This window comes from Callithrix jacchus, chromosome 21 (assembly GCF_049354715.1).
Source record: "Callithrix jacchus isolate 240 chromosome 21, calJac240_pri, whole genome shotgun sequence".
Lineage (NCBI taxonomy): Eukaryota > Metazoa > Chordata > Mammalia > Primates > Cebidae > Callithrix > Callithrix jacchus.
This window is the reverse complement of record NC_133522.1, coordinates 19,005,284-19,020,436: the sequence shown is the minus strand read 5'-3', so window position 1 is coordinate 19,020,436 and position 15,153 is coordinate 19,005,284.

Sequence of the window (15,153 nt, the reverse complement as noted above, 5' to 3'; positions counted from 1 at the left end):
TGTGTGTGGTGAATGGTGTGTGTCTCTGTGGAGTATCTGCACTTTGCATTGTGAGTTAGGTAAGTGGTGTGTGTCTGTGTGAGGTGAGTGCACTATGTAGGGTGTGTGGTGAGTGGTATGTCTGTGTTAGGTGTCTGCACTGTAGAGTGTGTGTTTGTTGAGTATTTGTGTGTGGTGTGTACACAGTGTAGTGTGTGTGCATGGAAAGTTGTGTGTGTGTGGTGTGTGCACGTTGCAGTTTGTGTGTAATTGTATGGTGAATGGTGTGCTTCTGTGTGAGGTGTGTGCACTGCAGTGTGTGTGTAATTAGAAGTGTGTATCTTTGTGAGGTCTGTGCACTGTGCAGTGTGCGTTTCTGGTGAGTCGTGTGACTGGTTCAGGTGTCTGCACTGCGGAATGTGTGTGGTGAGTGTTGTGTGTCTTTATGAGGTGTGTTTAGTGTGTAGAGTGTGTTGTCAGTCTTGTGTCTATGTGAGGTGTCTTCATTGTAAAGTGTGTGTGTCGTGAGTAGTGTGTTGAGGTGGGTGCACTGTGTAGTGTGTGTTTATGGTGAGTTCTGTGGGTCTTTGTGAGGTGTGTGCACTGTGTAGTGTGTGTGTGATGAGTGGTGTGTGTCTGTGTAAGGTGTGTGCCCTGTGGAGAGTGTGTGTGTGTTGAGTTTTGTGTCTGTGTGAGGTTTGGGGTATGTGGAGTGTATGGCTGAAGTGTGGGTGTTAAGTTGTGTGTCTCGATGTGAGGTGTATGCACAGGTGAGTGTGTAAAGTGTGTGGTGAGTGTTGTGTGTCTCTGTTCAGTGTCTGCACACTCCATTGGATTGAGTGTTCAGTGGGTGGCGTGTTTCTGAGTGAGGTGAGTGCACTGTATAGTGTATGTGGTATGTGGTATGTCTCTGGTGTTCACACTGTGGATTGTGTATTTGGTGAGTGGTATGTGTCAATGTGAAGGGTGTGCAATGTGTAGTGTGTGTATAATGAGTGGTGTGTGTTTGTGTGAGGTGTGTACACCGTGCAGTGTGTTTTTGGTGAATTGTGTGTGTCTTTGTGAGGTGTGTGCACTGTGGAGTGGGTGTGCGGTCAGTGGTGTCTGTCTTTGTGAGGTTTGTTTACTGTGCAGTGTGTGCTTCTGGTGAGTGGTGTGCCTGTGTCAGGTGCCTATACAGCAGAATGTGTGTGTGGTGAGTGTTGTGTGTTTATGTAAAATGTTTTTAATGTGTATTTGTGTGGTCAGTCGTGTGTCTGTATGAGGTTTCTTTAATGTGCAATGTGTGTGTCATGAGTGCTGTGTGTGACTTGTGTGCACTATGGATTGTGTGTGGTACCTGCTGTGTGTTTGTGAGTTGTGTAAACTGTGGAGTGTGTGTTTAGTGAGTGGTGCGTGTCTGTGTGAAATGTGTGCACTGTGCTGTGTTATATGTGTGGTGAGTTAAGTCTCTGTGTGAGTTGTGTGCACTCTAATGTATGAGTGGTGCATGTCTGTTTAAGGTGTATGCACTGTGGATTATATGTGTGTAGTTTGTGTGGTGTGTGTCTGTGTGATTTGTCTGCACTCTAAACTGTGTGTTTGATGAGTGCTTTTTGCCTGTGTGAGGTGTGTGCACTGTGTAGTATGCATGTGAAGAGCGGTGTGTCTGTGTGAGATGTATTTACAGTGGTGTGTGAGTATGCAGTGTGTGTGATAAGTGGTGTGTGTCTGAGCTAGGTGTCTGCACTCCAGAGTGTGTGTGTTGCATGGTGTGTGTCTGTGTGAGCTGTGTGCACTGAGGAGAGTGTGTGAGTGGTAAGTGGTGTGTGTATGCGTGAGGTGTGTTCACTGTGGAGTTTGTGTGTGATGAGGGTGTGTTTGTCTGATGTGTGTTCACTGTAATGTTTGTGTGTGTTTGTGTGTTGTGATGTATTTCTGTGTGAAGTGTTTTCACTGCGGATGGTGTGTGGTAACGGATGTGTGTCTTTTTGAGGTTTGTGCACTGTGCAGTGTGTGTTTCTTGTTAGTGGAGTGCCTGCATGAGGTGTTTGCACTGTGGAATGTGTGTGTGGTGAGTGTTGTGTGTCTGTGTCTAATGTATATACTGTGTAGCATGTGTGGTCACTCGTCTGTCTGTATAAGGTTTCTTCAATGTGGAGTGTGTGTGTCATATGTGGTGTGTATGTGAGGAGTGTGCACTGTGGAGTGTGTGCTTGGTGACTGCTGTGTGCCTGATTGAGTTGTGTGAAGTGTGAAGTGTGTGTTTTGTGAAATATGTGTCTATGTAAAATGTGTGCACTGTGGAGTATTATGTGACTGATGAGTGGTGTGTCTGTGTGAGTTGTGCACACTCTTTAATCTGTGAGTGCTGCATGTCTGTTTAAGGTGTGCGAACTGTGGACTTTGTGTTTGGAGTGTATGTGGTGACTGGTGAATGTTTTTGATGTGTCTGCACCTGAAACTGTGTGTGTGATGGGTGCTTTGTGCCTGTGTGTGGTGTGTGCACTGTTAAGTATGTGTGTGATAAGTGGTGTGTGTCTGTGTGAAATGTATGCACAGTGGAGTGTGAGTATGCAGTGTGTGTAGTAAGTGGTGTGTGTCTGTGCTAGGTGTCTGCACTCTTGAGAGTTTGTGTTGTGTGGTGTGTGTCTGTGTGAGGTGCGTGCAATGTGGAGAGTGTACATGGTAAGTTGTGTGCACTTGCAAGAGGTGGGTGCACTATGGAGTGAGTGTGGTGTGAATAATGTGTGTTTCTGTGGTGTGTGCACTGTGGAGTGTGAGTGTGTCGTGATTGGTGTGTGTCTTTCTGAGGTGTGTGCATCCTGAAGAGTCTGTGTGGTTAGTGACTTCTGTCTGTGTGAAATTTTTGCACTCTTTAGTGTGTGTGTGGGAGTGCCATGTGACTGAGGTTTGTGCACTGTGGAGTGTGTGTGTGGTGAATCTTGTGTGTCTGCATGAGGTGTGTGCACTGTGTAGTGTGTGTGTATGGTTAGTGGTGTGTGTTTGGGTTAGATGTGTGCACAGTGCAGTGTGTGTGTTTGGTGTGTGGTGTGTGTCTGTATGCAGTGTGTGCACTTTGAGTTATGTGTTCTCAGTGGTGTGTGATTTTGTGAGGTTTGTTCACTGTCCAGTGTGCATTTGTGGTGAGTGGTGTGCCTGTACGAGGTGTCTGTACTGCAGAATATGTGTGTGGTGAGTCTTGTGATTCTGTGGGAAAAGAGATTACTGTTTAGTGTGTGTGGTCAGTCGTGTGTCTGTATGAGGTTTCTTCAATGCGGAGTGTGTGTGTCATAAATGGTGTGTGTGTAAGGTGTGTGCACTATGGAGTGTATGTGTAATGACTGCTGTGTGTCTGTGAGTTGTGTGAACTGAAGTGTGTTTACTGAGTGGTGTGTACCTGTGTGAGGCGTGTGCACTGTGAAATAAATGTGTGCTGATTGTTGTTTGTGTGAGGTGTGTATTCTCCATAGCGTGTGTTGTCAGTCTTGCATCTGTGTGAGATGTCTTCACTTTAAAGTGTGTGTGTCGTGAGTAGTGTGTGTCTGTGTGAAATGTGTGCACTGTGGAGTGTTATGTGTGTGGGGAGTGGAGTGTCTGTGTGAGTTGTGTGCACTCTTCAATGTGTGAGTGGTGTGTGTCTGCTCAAGGTGTGTTCAATGTAAAGTATGTGTGTGGAGTGTGTGTGGTGATGGGTGTGTGTCTGTGTGAGGTGTGTGTACTGTGTAGTGTGTGTGTTCTACAGTGTGTTTTTGTGAGGTGTGTGCACTGTGGAGAGTGTGTGCTAGGTGGTGTGTGTCTGTGTGAAATATGTGCACTGAGTGTGTGTTGAGTGTGTGTGGTGACTGGTGTGTGACTGTGTGAGGTGACTGCATTGTGAATGAGGTGTCAGGTGATTGGTTTTTGTCTGTGTGATGTGTGTGCATTGTTGTGTGTTTGTGGAGTTTCTGTGGTACATGCTGTGTGCCTCTGTGAGGTTTGTGTATTCTGGGTTGTGTGTGAGGGTGGTGAGTTGTGTAAGTCTAAGGCATGTGCACTGTGGATTGTGTGTGAAGTGTGCAGAGTGCATGTTGTATCTGTTCAATGTGTGCACTGTGGAGAATGTGTGTGGTGAGTTGTGTGTATGTGAGAGGTGTGTGCACTGTGGAGTTTGTGTCATGAATTGTGTGTGTCTGTGAGTGATGTATGCACTGTAGGGAGTGTGTGTGTTGAGTTTTGTGTCTGTCTGAAGTTTGTGCTTTGTGGAATTTGTGTGTTTTGTGTGTATTAAGTAACGTGTGTCTGTGGGAGGTGTATGCACAGTGAAGTGTGTGTGTAGTGTGTGTGGTGACTGGTGTGTGTCTGTGTGGGGTGTGTGCACTTTGGATTCTGTGTGGAGTGGGTGGTGTGTGTCTGTGTGAGGTGAGTGCACTGTGTAGTAGAGTGTGTGGTAAGTGTTATGTCTGCATTTGCTGTCTTCACTGTGGATTGTGTGTTTGATGAGTGGTGTGTGTCTGTGTTTGGTGTGTGCACTGTGTAGTGTGCATGTACATTGATTGGTGTGTGTTTGTGTAAGGTGTGTGCACTGTGCAGTTTGTTTGTGTTTGTGTCGTGAGTTTGTTTCTGTATGTGGTTTGTGCAAGGAGGAGTGGGTGTGTGATCAGTGGTGTGTGTCTTTGGTGTGCACACTGTGCAGTGTGTGTTGCTGGTGTGTCCTGTACCTGTGTGTAATGTCTTCACTGAGGGATGTGTGTGTCGTGAGTGTTGTGTGTCTGTGTGAGGTGTGTTTACTGTGTAGTGTGTGTGTCATGAGTAGTGTGTGTCCGTGTGAAATGTGTGCACTGTGGAGTGTTATGTGTGTGGTGAGTGGTGTGTGTCTGTGTGAGTTGTGTGCACTCATTAAAGTGTGAGTGTTGCATGTTTGTTTAAGGTGTGTGCCTTGTGGACTATGTTTGTTAAATGTTTGTGGTGACTGGTATGTGTCTGTGTGAGGTGTCTGCACTGTGGAGTTAGTGTATGGAAAGTGGTATGTGCCTGTTTAAAATGTGTGCACGGTGTAGTATGCGTGTGATGAGGGCTGTGTGTTTGTTTAAGATGTATGCACAGTGAAGGGTAAGTGTACAGTGTGTCTGGTAAGTGGTGTGTGTCTCTGTGGAGTGTCTGCACTTCAGATTGTGTGTGTAGTGGGTGGTGTGTGTTTGTGAGGTGAGTGCACTGTGCAGTGTTTGCGGTAAATGGTATGTTTGTGTTTGGATTTTTCACTGTGGATTTTGTGTTTGGTGAGTAGTGTGTGTCTGTGTGAGTTGTGTTTACTGTGTAGTGTGTATGGTGAGTCTTGTGTCTGTGTGACATGTCTTCACTGTAAAGTATGTGTGTCATGAGTAGTGTGTGTCTGTTTGAGGTGTGTCCCTAGTGGAGTGTTTGTGTATGGTGAGTGCTGTGTGTCTCTGTAAGGTGTTTGCTCTGTGTAGTGTAAGTGTTCTGCAGTGTGTTTTAGTGTGAAGTGTGTGCACTGTGGAGTGTGTGATGAATGGTGTTTGTCTGTTAAACGAGTGCACTAAATGTGTTTGTTGAGTCTGTGTGGTGACTGGTGTGTGACAATGTGAGGTGTCTGCATTGTGGATAAGGTGTCAGGTGATTGGTGTCTGTGTGATGTGTGTGCATTGTGGTTTGTGTTTGTGGAATTTGTGTTCTGCATTCTGTCTGTCTGTGTGCTGTGTGTACTCTGGAGTATGTGTGAGTGTGATGAGTGGTGTATGTCTGAGGTATGTGCACACTGTGGATTGAGTGTGAAGTGTGTGGAGTGAATGGTGTGTTTTTGGGTAAGGTGTGTACACCGTGGAAGTGGTGTGTGTGGTGAGTTGTGTGTATGTGTGAGGAATGTGCACTGCAGAGTGTTAGTGTGAGGCATGTGCAATGTGGATAGTGTCTGTGTGTTCAGTTTTTTTCTGTGTGAGGTTTGTGCTATGTGAAGTGTGTGTATTAAGCGGTGTGTGTCTGTGTGAGGTGTATTCACAGTGGAGAGTGTGTGGAGTGTGTGATGCGTGGTGTGTGTCTGTGTGCATTTTCTGCACTTTGGATTGTTTGTTCAGTAGGTGGTGTGTGTCTGTGTGAGGTGAGTGCACTGTGTAGAGTGTATGGTAAATGGTATGTCAGTGTTTGGTGTGTGCACTGTTGGTTGTGTGTTTGTCGAGTGGTGTGTGTCAGTGTGAGTTGTGTGCACTGTGTAGTGTGTTTGTATGATGAGTGGTGTGTGTTTGTTTGAGGTGTGTGCACTGTGTAGTTTGTGTGTGTTGGTCTGGTGAGTGTGTAGGTCTGTGTGAAATGAATTTACTGTGTAGTTTGTGTGGTCATTTGTGTGTCTGTATGACGTTTCTTCAATGTGCAGTGTGTGTCGTTAGTGGTGTGTGTGAGGTGTGTGCACTATGGAGTGTATGTAGTGAATGCTATGTGTCTGTTTGATTTGTGTGAACTATGGAGTGTGTGTTTGGTGAGTGGTGTGTACCTGTGTGAGGTGTGTAAACGGAGTAATGTATGTTTGGTGAGTGTTGTTTGTCTGTGTGAAATGTGTTTATTGTGTAGTGTGTGTGATCAGCCATTAGTTTGTATGAGAATTCTTTAATGTGGAGTCTGTGTGTTGTGAGTTGTGTGTGTGTTAGGTGTGGGTACTATGGAATGTGTGTGTGGTTACTGCTATGTGTCTTTGTGAGTTGTGTGAACTGTGGAGTGTGTTTGGTGGGTGGTGTGTGTCTGTGTAAAATGTGTGCACTGTGGATGGTTATGTGTGTGGTGACTGGTGTGTCTGTGTGAGTTTTGTGCACTCACACAGTGAGTGGAGCATGTCTGTGTGAGTGGTGCATGTCTGTTTTAGGAGTGTGCACTGTGAAGTATGTGTGTGAAGTGTGTGTGGTGACTGATGTGTGTTTGTGTGAGGTGTCCTTTCTTAAAGTGTGTGTGGTGAGTGGCGTGTGCCTCTGTAAGGTGAGTGCACTTATTAATAAGCATGTGATGAGTGGTGTGTGTGAGATGTATGCACAGTGGGGTGTGAGTGTGCAGTGTTTTTTGTTAGTGGTGTGTGTTTGTGCTTGGTGTTTGCACCCTGGAGTGTGTGTGTTGTGTGGTGTGTGTCTGTGTAAGGTGTGTGCATAGTGGAGAGTGTTTGCATGGTAAGTGGTGTGTATCTGCATGAGGTGTGTTCACGATGGTGTGTGTGTGCAGAGTGGTGTGTGTCTCTAAAATGTGTGTGCACTTTGGAGTCTGTGTGTGCAATGAGTGGTGGTTGTCTGTGTGATGTGTGTGCCCTGTTGGGTCTCTGTGCATGGTATAAGTTGTGTGTCTTTGTGAGTTGTGTGCGTTGTGCATTGTGTATGTATAATGAGTGGTGTGTTTGTGGAAAGTGTGTATACTGTGCAGTTTGTGTGTTTTTGTGGGCTGAGTGGTGTGTTTGTGTGAGGTGTCTGCACTACGGAGTGAGTGTGTGGTGAGTGTTGTGGGTCTGTGTGAAATGTATTTACTGTGTAGTGGGTATAATCACTCGTGTGTCTCTATGAGGCTTCTTCAATGTGGGGAGTATGTGTCGTGAGTGGTGTGTGTGTGAGGTGTGTGTATTACAGAGTGTGTGTGTTAACTTCAGTGTGTCCTGTGTGAGTTGTTTGAACTGTGAAGTGTGTGTTTGGTGAGTGGTGAGTGCCTGTGTGTGGTTTGTGCACTGTGAAATGTGTGTGCAGTGAGTGTTTTTGTCTCTGTGAGTTGTGTGCACTCTAATGTGTGAGTAGTGCATGTCTCTTTAAGGTGTGGGCACTGTGGAGTATGTGTGTGGAGTTTGTGTTGTGACTCGTGTGTGTTTGTGTGAGGTGTCTGCACTGCGAAGTGTGTGTATGGTGAGTGGAGTGTGCTTGTGTGAGGTGTTTGCACTGTGTAGTATGCATGTTATGAGTGTTGCGTGTCTGTGTGAGATGCATGCATAGTAAAGTGTGAATGTGTGGTGTTTGTGGTAAGTGGTGTGTATCTGTGCTAGTTCTTTGCACTCTGGAGTGTGTGTGTTGCATAGTGTGTGTCTGTGTGAGGTTTGCGGACTGTGAAAATTGTGTGCGTTCTAAGTGGTGTGTGTCTGCATGAGGTATGTGCACGGTAAAGTGTGTGTGTGCTGATTGGGGTGTGTCTTTGTGAAATGTCACTGTAACGTGTGTGTGTGCAGCGAGTGGTGTGTGTCTCTCTGAGCTATGTGCACTGAGAAGAGTGTGTGTGGTAAGTGACTTGTTTCTTTGTGAGGTTTTTGCACTATGGAGAGAGTGTGTATGGTGAGTGGTGTGTTTTTGTAATGTTTGTGCACTGTGAAGTGTGTGTGTAGTTATTTGTGTGTCTGTGTGAGTGGTGTGCACTGTGTAATGTGCGTGTATGGTGGTGGTATGTGTTTGTGTTAGGTGTGTGCACAGTGCAGTGTGTGAGTTTTGTCAGGTGTGGTGTGTGTCTATTTGCAGTGTGTGCTCTGTGCGGTGTGTGTGTGCTCAGAGGTGTGTGTCAGTGACAGGTGTATGCACTTTAAAGTGTGTGTTTTTGGTGAGTGGTGTGCCTGCCTGAAGTGTCTGCACTGTAAAATTTGTGTGTGGTGAGTGTTCTGTGTCTCTGTTAGGTGTGTTCACTGTTTAGTGTGTGTGGTCAGTAGTGTTTCTGTATGAGGTGTCTTCACTGTGGAGTGTGTGTGTCGTGAGTGGTGTGTGTCTGTGTGAGGTGTGTCCAGTGTGGTGTCTGTGTGTGTGGTGAGTGGTGTCTGTGTGTGTGGTGAGTGGTGTCTGTGTAAAATGTGTGCACTGAGTGAGTGTGTTAAGTGTGTGTGGTGACTGGGGTGTGACAGTCTGAGGTGCCTGCATTCTGGATACCGTGTGAGATGATTGTTGTGTGTCTGTATGATGTGTGTGCATTATGGTCTGTGTTTGCATAACTTGTGTGGTGCATGCTGTGTGTCTCTGCGAGGTGTGTGTTGTGAAGTTTCTGTTTGATGAGTGGTGTGTGTCTTAGATATGTGCACTGTGGATTATGTGTGGAGTCCCTGGACAGCGTGTTGTGAATCTGTGTGAGGTATGTGCATAGTGGAGGATTTGTGCAATGAGTGGTGTGTGTCTGTGTGAGGTGTGTGCACTGTGGAGTTTGTAATTAGTGGTGTTTGTCTGTGTGAGGTTTGTGCACTGCAAAGAGTGTGTGTGGTGAGTTTTGAGTCTGTGTGATGTGTGTGCTATGTGGAGTGTGTGCTTTAAGTGTGGGTATTGAGTGATGAGTGTCTGTATAAGGTGTGTGCACAGTGGAGGGTGTGTGAAGTGTGTGTGGTAAGTGGTGTGTGTCTGTCTAGAGAGCCTGCACTTTGGATTGTGGGTGTGGTGAGTGGTGTGTGTCTGTGTAAAATTAGTGCACTGTGAAGTGTGTGTGTGGTGAGTAATATGTCTTTGTTAGGTGTCTGCACAGTGGACTCTATTTGGTGAGAATTGTCTATGTGTGGTGTGTGCACTGTGTAGTTTGTGTGTATTGTGAGTGGTGTGTGTTTGTGTGAAATGTGTGCACTGTGCAGTTTGTGTGTGTTTGTGTGGTGAGTGGTGTGTTTCTGTATAAGGTGTGTGCACTGTGGAGTGTGTGTGTGGTAAGTGGTGTGTCTCTTTGTAAGACTTGTGTACTGTGCCGTGTGTGTTTCTGGTTATTCTTGTGCTGTGTAATTTGTCTGCACTGAGGAATGTGTGTGTGGTGAGTGTTGGGTGTCTGTTTGAGGTGTGTTTACCGTGTAGTGTGTGTGGTCACTCGTTTCTGTGTGAGATGTCTTCACTGTAAAGTGTGTGTGTCATGAGGAATGTGTGTCTGAGTTTTGTGCACTGTGGATTGTGTGTGCATTGTGAGTGCTGTGTGTCTGCATGAGGTGTGTACACTGTGGAGGCCCTGTGCATGGTATGTGGTGTGTGTCTGTTTGAGGTGTGTGAACTGTGTAGTGTGTGTGTGCTACAGTGCATATTTGTGTTAGGCGTGTGCACTGTGGAGTGTGTGTGCATAGTGGTGTGTGTCTGTGTGAAATGTGTACACTCAGTGTGTGTTACATGCGTGTTGTGACTGGTGTGATTCAGTGTGAAAGGTCTGCATTATGGAAACGGTTTCAGGTGATTGGTGTTTGTGTTATGTTTGTGCATTGAGGTGCAGGTTTGTAGAGTTTCTGAGGTGTGTGCTGTTTGTCTCTGAAAGGTGTGTGTACTCTGGAGTGTGTGTGAGTGTTGTGAGTGGTGTATGCCTGAGCTATGTGCACTGTGGATTGTGTGTGGAGTGTGTGGAAGGAATGGTGTGTCTCTGTGTAAAGTGTGTGCACTGAGGAGGGCATGTGTGGTGAGTTGTGTGTATGTGTGGGGTGTGTGCCCTGTGGAGTGTTTGTTTAGAGTGAGTAGTGTGTGTTTGAAATAGGTGTGTGCAAAGTGCAGTGTGTGTGTGTTGGTGTGCTGTGTAATGTGTTTCTGTGTGTGGTGTGTGCACTGTGGAGTGTGTGTGGTCAGAGGATTTTGTCTGTTTCAGGTGTGTGCACTGTGGAGTGCGTGTGGTAAGAGTTCTGTGTCTCTGTTCACTGTGCAGTGTGTGTGGTCAGTAGTGTCTCTGTATGAGGTGTCTTCACTGCAAAAAGTGTGTGGTGAGTGTTCTGTGTCTGGGTAATGTATTTCTGTGTTGTGTGTGGTAAGTAATATTTCTGTGTGAGGTTTCTTTAATGTGGAGTGTGTTTGTCGAGAGGTGTGTGTGTGAACTGTCTGCAATATGGAGTGTGTGTGGTGACTGCTTAGTGTCAGTGTGAGTTGTGTAAACTGTGGAGTGTGTGTTTTTGGGTGTTGTGTATCTGTGTGAAATGCGAGCACTGTGGCGTGTTATGTGTGTGGTTAGTGGTGTGTCTGGGTGAGTTGTGTGTGCTCTTTAATGTGTGAGAGGTGCATGTCTGTTTAAGGTGTGTGCACTGTGGAGTATGTGTGTGGAGTGTGTGTGGTGACTGGTGTGTACCTGTATGAGCTGTTTTCACTGTGGAGTGTGTGTGTGTAGAGTGATGTCTGCCTGTGTGAGGTGTGTGCACTGAGTAGTATGTGTGTGATAAGCCATGTGTTTCTGTGTAAAATGTATGCAAAATGGAGGGTGAGTGTGCAGTGTGTGTGGTAAGTGGTGTGTGTCTGTGCTAGGTGTCTGCACCCTGGAATGTGTGTGTTGCATGGTGTGTCACTGTGTGAGGTGTTTGCCCTGTGGAATGTGTGTGCGGTAAGTGGTGTGTGGCTGTGTGGGGTGTGTGCACGGTGGAGTGTGTGTGTGCTGATTGCTGAGTGTCCCTGTGAGGTGTGTGCACTGTAAAGCATGTGTGAGTGGTGACTGGTGTGTGTCTGTGTGAGGCTTGTGCCCCGTGAAGAGTGTTTGTGGTGAGTGACTTCTGTCTGTGTGAGGTTTTTGCACTGTGCAGAGTGTGCATGAGGTGAGTGGTGTGTGTCTGTATGAGGTTTTTGCACTGTGAAGTGTGTGTGTGGTGAATCCTGTGTGTCTGCGTCAGTTGTGTGCACTGTGTAGTGTGTGTGTATGGTGAGTGGTGTGTGTTTGAATAAAGTGTGTGCACAGTGTAGTGTGTGTGTTTGGGTGGTGTGTGGTGTGTGTCTGTGTGTGGTGTGTGCACTGTGGAGTGTGTGCATGTAATGAGTGGTGTGTGTCATTGTGACGTGTGTGCACTGTATATTATGTGTGTCTGGAAAGTTTGTGTGTCTGTGTGAGGTGTGTGCACTGTGGAGGGTGTTTGTGTTCTGCAGTGTGTGTTTGTGTGAGGTCTGTGTACCATGCAGTGTGTGTGGTGAGTGGTGCGTTTGTTTGTGAGGTGTGTGCACTGAGGAGTCTGTGGTCAGTGGTGTGTGTCTTTCTGAGGTGTATTTACAGTGCAGTGTGTGTTTGTGGTGGCATGTGTGCCTCTGTGAGGTGTCTGCACTGCAGAATGTCTGTGGTGTTGTGTGACCATCTGTGTGTTGTTTGGTGAAGTGCTCTATAGTGACTGTTGTTTGGTAGGGTGCTGTATACTAACTTGTTGGGTAGGGTGATTTATAGTAACTGTTGTTGGGTATGTGCCATTTAGTGAGTGTTGTTGGCTAGGTGCTCTATAGTGACTGTTCTTGCACAGGTGCTCTTTAGTGAATGTTGTTGGGTCATGTGTTCTATACTGACTTCTTGGGCAAGGTGCTCTAATAATGACTGTTGTTGGGTACAGTGTTCTATAGTGTCTTTTGCTGAGTAGAGAGCTCTACAGTGACTGTTTCTCGGTAGGTTCTTTATATTAACTGTTGTTGGGTAGGGTGCTCTATAGTGACTGTTTTTGGGTTGGGGCTTTGTATTCACTGTTTTTCGGTATGTGCACTATAGTGACTCTTGTTGGGTGGGGTTCTCTATAGTGACTGTTGTTTGGTGCAGTGCTCTATACTGACTGATGTGGTGTGGGGTGCTCTATAGTGACTGTGGCAGGGTACTCTATGGTGACTGATATTAAGTAGAGTGCTCTATAGTGACTGTTGCTGTGTAGGGTGCTCCATAATCACTGCTGCTGGGTAGAATGCTCTATAGTGAATTTTGTTTGATAGGGTTCTCTATAATTAGTGTTTAAGAGTAGGGTGCTCTATAGTGACTGTTCTTGGTTAGATGCTCTATAGTGCCTATTGCTGGCTAGTGTGATCTATAGTTTAGTTGTGGGTGGGGTGCTCAATAGTGACTATTGCTGGGTATAGTTCTCTATATTGAGTGATATTGGCTACGTTGTCCATAGTGACTGTTGCTGGGTAGGGTGCTCTATAGTGGTTGTTTTTGGGTAGGTGCTCTATAGTAATTCTTGTTTTGTGGGCTGCTCTATAATGACTGTTGCCTGTTACAGTGCTATATAGGTGACTGTTGTTAGGTGAAGACTTTAAAGTGCCTCTTGTTGTGTACAGTGCTCTATAATGACAGTGGTTAAGTAGAGTGCTTTATAGGTGACTGTGTTTGGGTGGAGTGTTTTATAGTGACTGTTGTTAGGTAGGGTTCTTTCTGGTGACTGTTGGTTTGGTGCTCTATGATGACTGTTGCTGGGTAGAGTGCTCTGTACTAACCCTTGTTGGTTGGGTGCTCTATAGTGACTGTTGCTGGGTATGATGCTCTATAATGACTGTTGTTGGGTGGGGTTCTCTACAGTGATTCTTGCCGGGTAGAGTGCTCTATATTGACTATTGCTGGGAAAGGTCTTCCATGATGACTGTTGTTGAATAAGGGCTCCATATTGTCTGTTGCTGGGTAGGGTGATCTATACTGACTGTTTTTTATTTGGTGCTGAATAGTGACTGTTTTTGGTGGGGTGGTCTAAACTGATGGTTGTTAAGTATCTGCTCTAAAGTGACTGTTACTGTGTACAGTGCTCTATAGATGGTTGCTGGGTAGAGTGCTCTACACTGACTGTTGCTGCTGCATAGGGTGCTCTTTAATGACTACAGTTGGGTACTTGCTCCATAGTGACTCTTTTTGGCTGGAGTGCTCTATAGAGATTGTTGTTGTGTAGGTGCACTATAGTGACTCTTGAGGGGAAGAATATTCTATAGTGACTGTTGTTAGTCAGAGTGCTCTATAGTGACTGTTGCTGGGTAGGGTGCTCTTTAATGACTGCTGTTGAATGGGGTGCTTTATATTTGCTGCTGCTTAGAGGGCTCTATATTGACAGGTGTTGGGTAGGTGCTTTATAGTGACTGTTGTTATGTAGGTGCTCTATACTATTATTTGGTAGAATGCTCTATAGAGTCTGATATTGTGTATGGTGTTTTATGGTGACTGTTGTTTGGTGGAGTGCTCTATAGTGACTGTTGTTGAGTAGAGTGCTCTAGATAGTGGCTGTTTTTTGGTAGGGTGCTCAATACTGACTCTTGTTTAATAGAGTGCTCGATAGTGACTGTTGTTGGGTACAGTGTTTCATAGTGATTGTTCTTGGATACGATGCTCAATAGTGATTGCTGTTGGGTAGACTGCTCTATAGTAACAATTTTTATGTAAAGGGCTCCATATTAACTGTTGTTCGGTAGGTGCTCTACAGTGAATGTTGTTGGGTAGGTACTCTATAGTGACTGTTGTTGGGTAGGGTGTTCTATGGTGACTGTGGTTGTGTAGGTGCTCTATAGTGACCATTGTAAGTTAGGTGCTCTATAGTGACAGTTGTTGAGTAGTGTGTTTTATGCTGACTGCTGTTTGGTGGAGTGCTCAAGAGTGAATATTTTTGGGTAGAGTGCTCTATATTGACTGTTGTTGCATAGGAGGCACTATAGTGACTGTGGTTGGAAGGGTGCTTCCTAGTGACTCTTTTTGGGTAGGGAGTTCTATAGTGACTGGTTTTGGAAAGGGTGCTGTATAGTAATGTTGTTAAATAGGTGTTCTACAGTGTTTTGGGTAGGTGCTCTATATTAACTGTTGTTGGGCACAGTGCTCCTTAGTGACTACTGTTTGGTAGGTTCTCTATAGTGACTATTGTTGGGTAGAATGCTGTGTAGTTTCTGTTGCTGGGTAGAGTGCTCTACAGTGAATGTTCTTTGTTAGGGTGCTTTATAATAACTATTGCTGAGTATGCTGTTCTATATGACTTTTTTAGGTAGAGTGCTCTATAGTGATGCTAGCCGAATAGGGTGCTTTATAGTTACTGTAGCTGGGTAGGGTGCTTTATAGTGAGTGTTGATGCACAGGGAGCTCTATAGTGACTGTTTTTGGGTAGGTGCACAATAGTGACTGTTGCTGGGTTGCATACTTTATAGTGACTGTTGTTTGGTGGGATGGTCTATAGTGACTCTTTCGTGTAGGCGATTAAAATGATTGTTGGTTTGGGTGTGTATAGTTACTGTTGCTGGGTACAGTGCTCTAAACGTGAACATTGTTGGGTTGAGTTTTCTATAGCGACTGTTGTTTAGAGTGCTCTATTGTCACTGTTGTTGGGTAGAGTGCCCTATACATGACTGTTGTTGGTTAGGGTTCCCTATAGTGACCGTTATTTGATAGGTGCTCTATACTTACTGTTTCTGAGTATGTGCTTTATAGTTACAGTTGTTAAGCAAGTGCTCCATATTGACTGTTGTTGTGTAGGTGCTATACAGTGACTGTTGTTTCTCAGGGTGCTCCATAGTGATTGTGGATGTTAGGGTCATCTACAGTGAATGTTGTTGGGTAGCGTGCTGTATAGTGACTGTT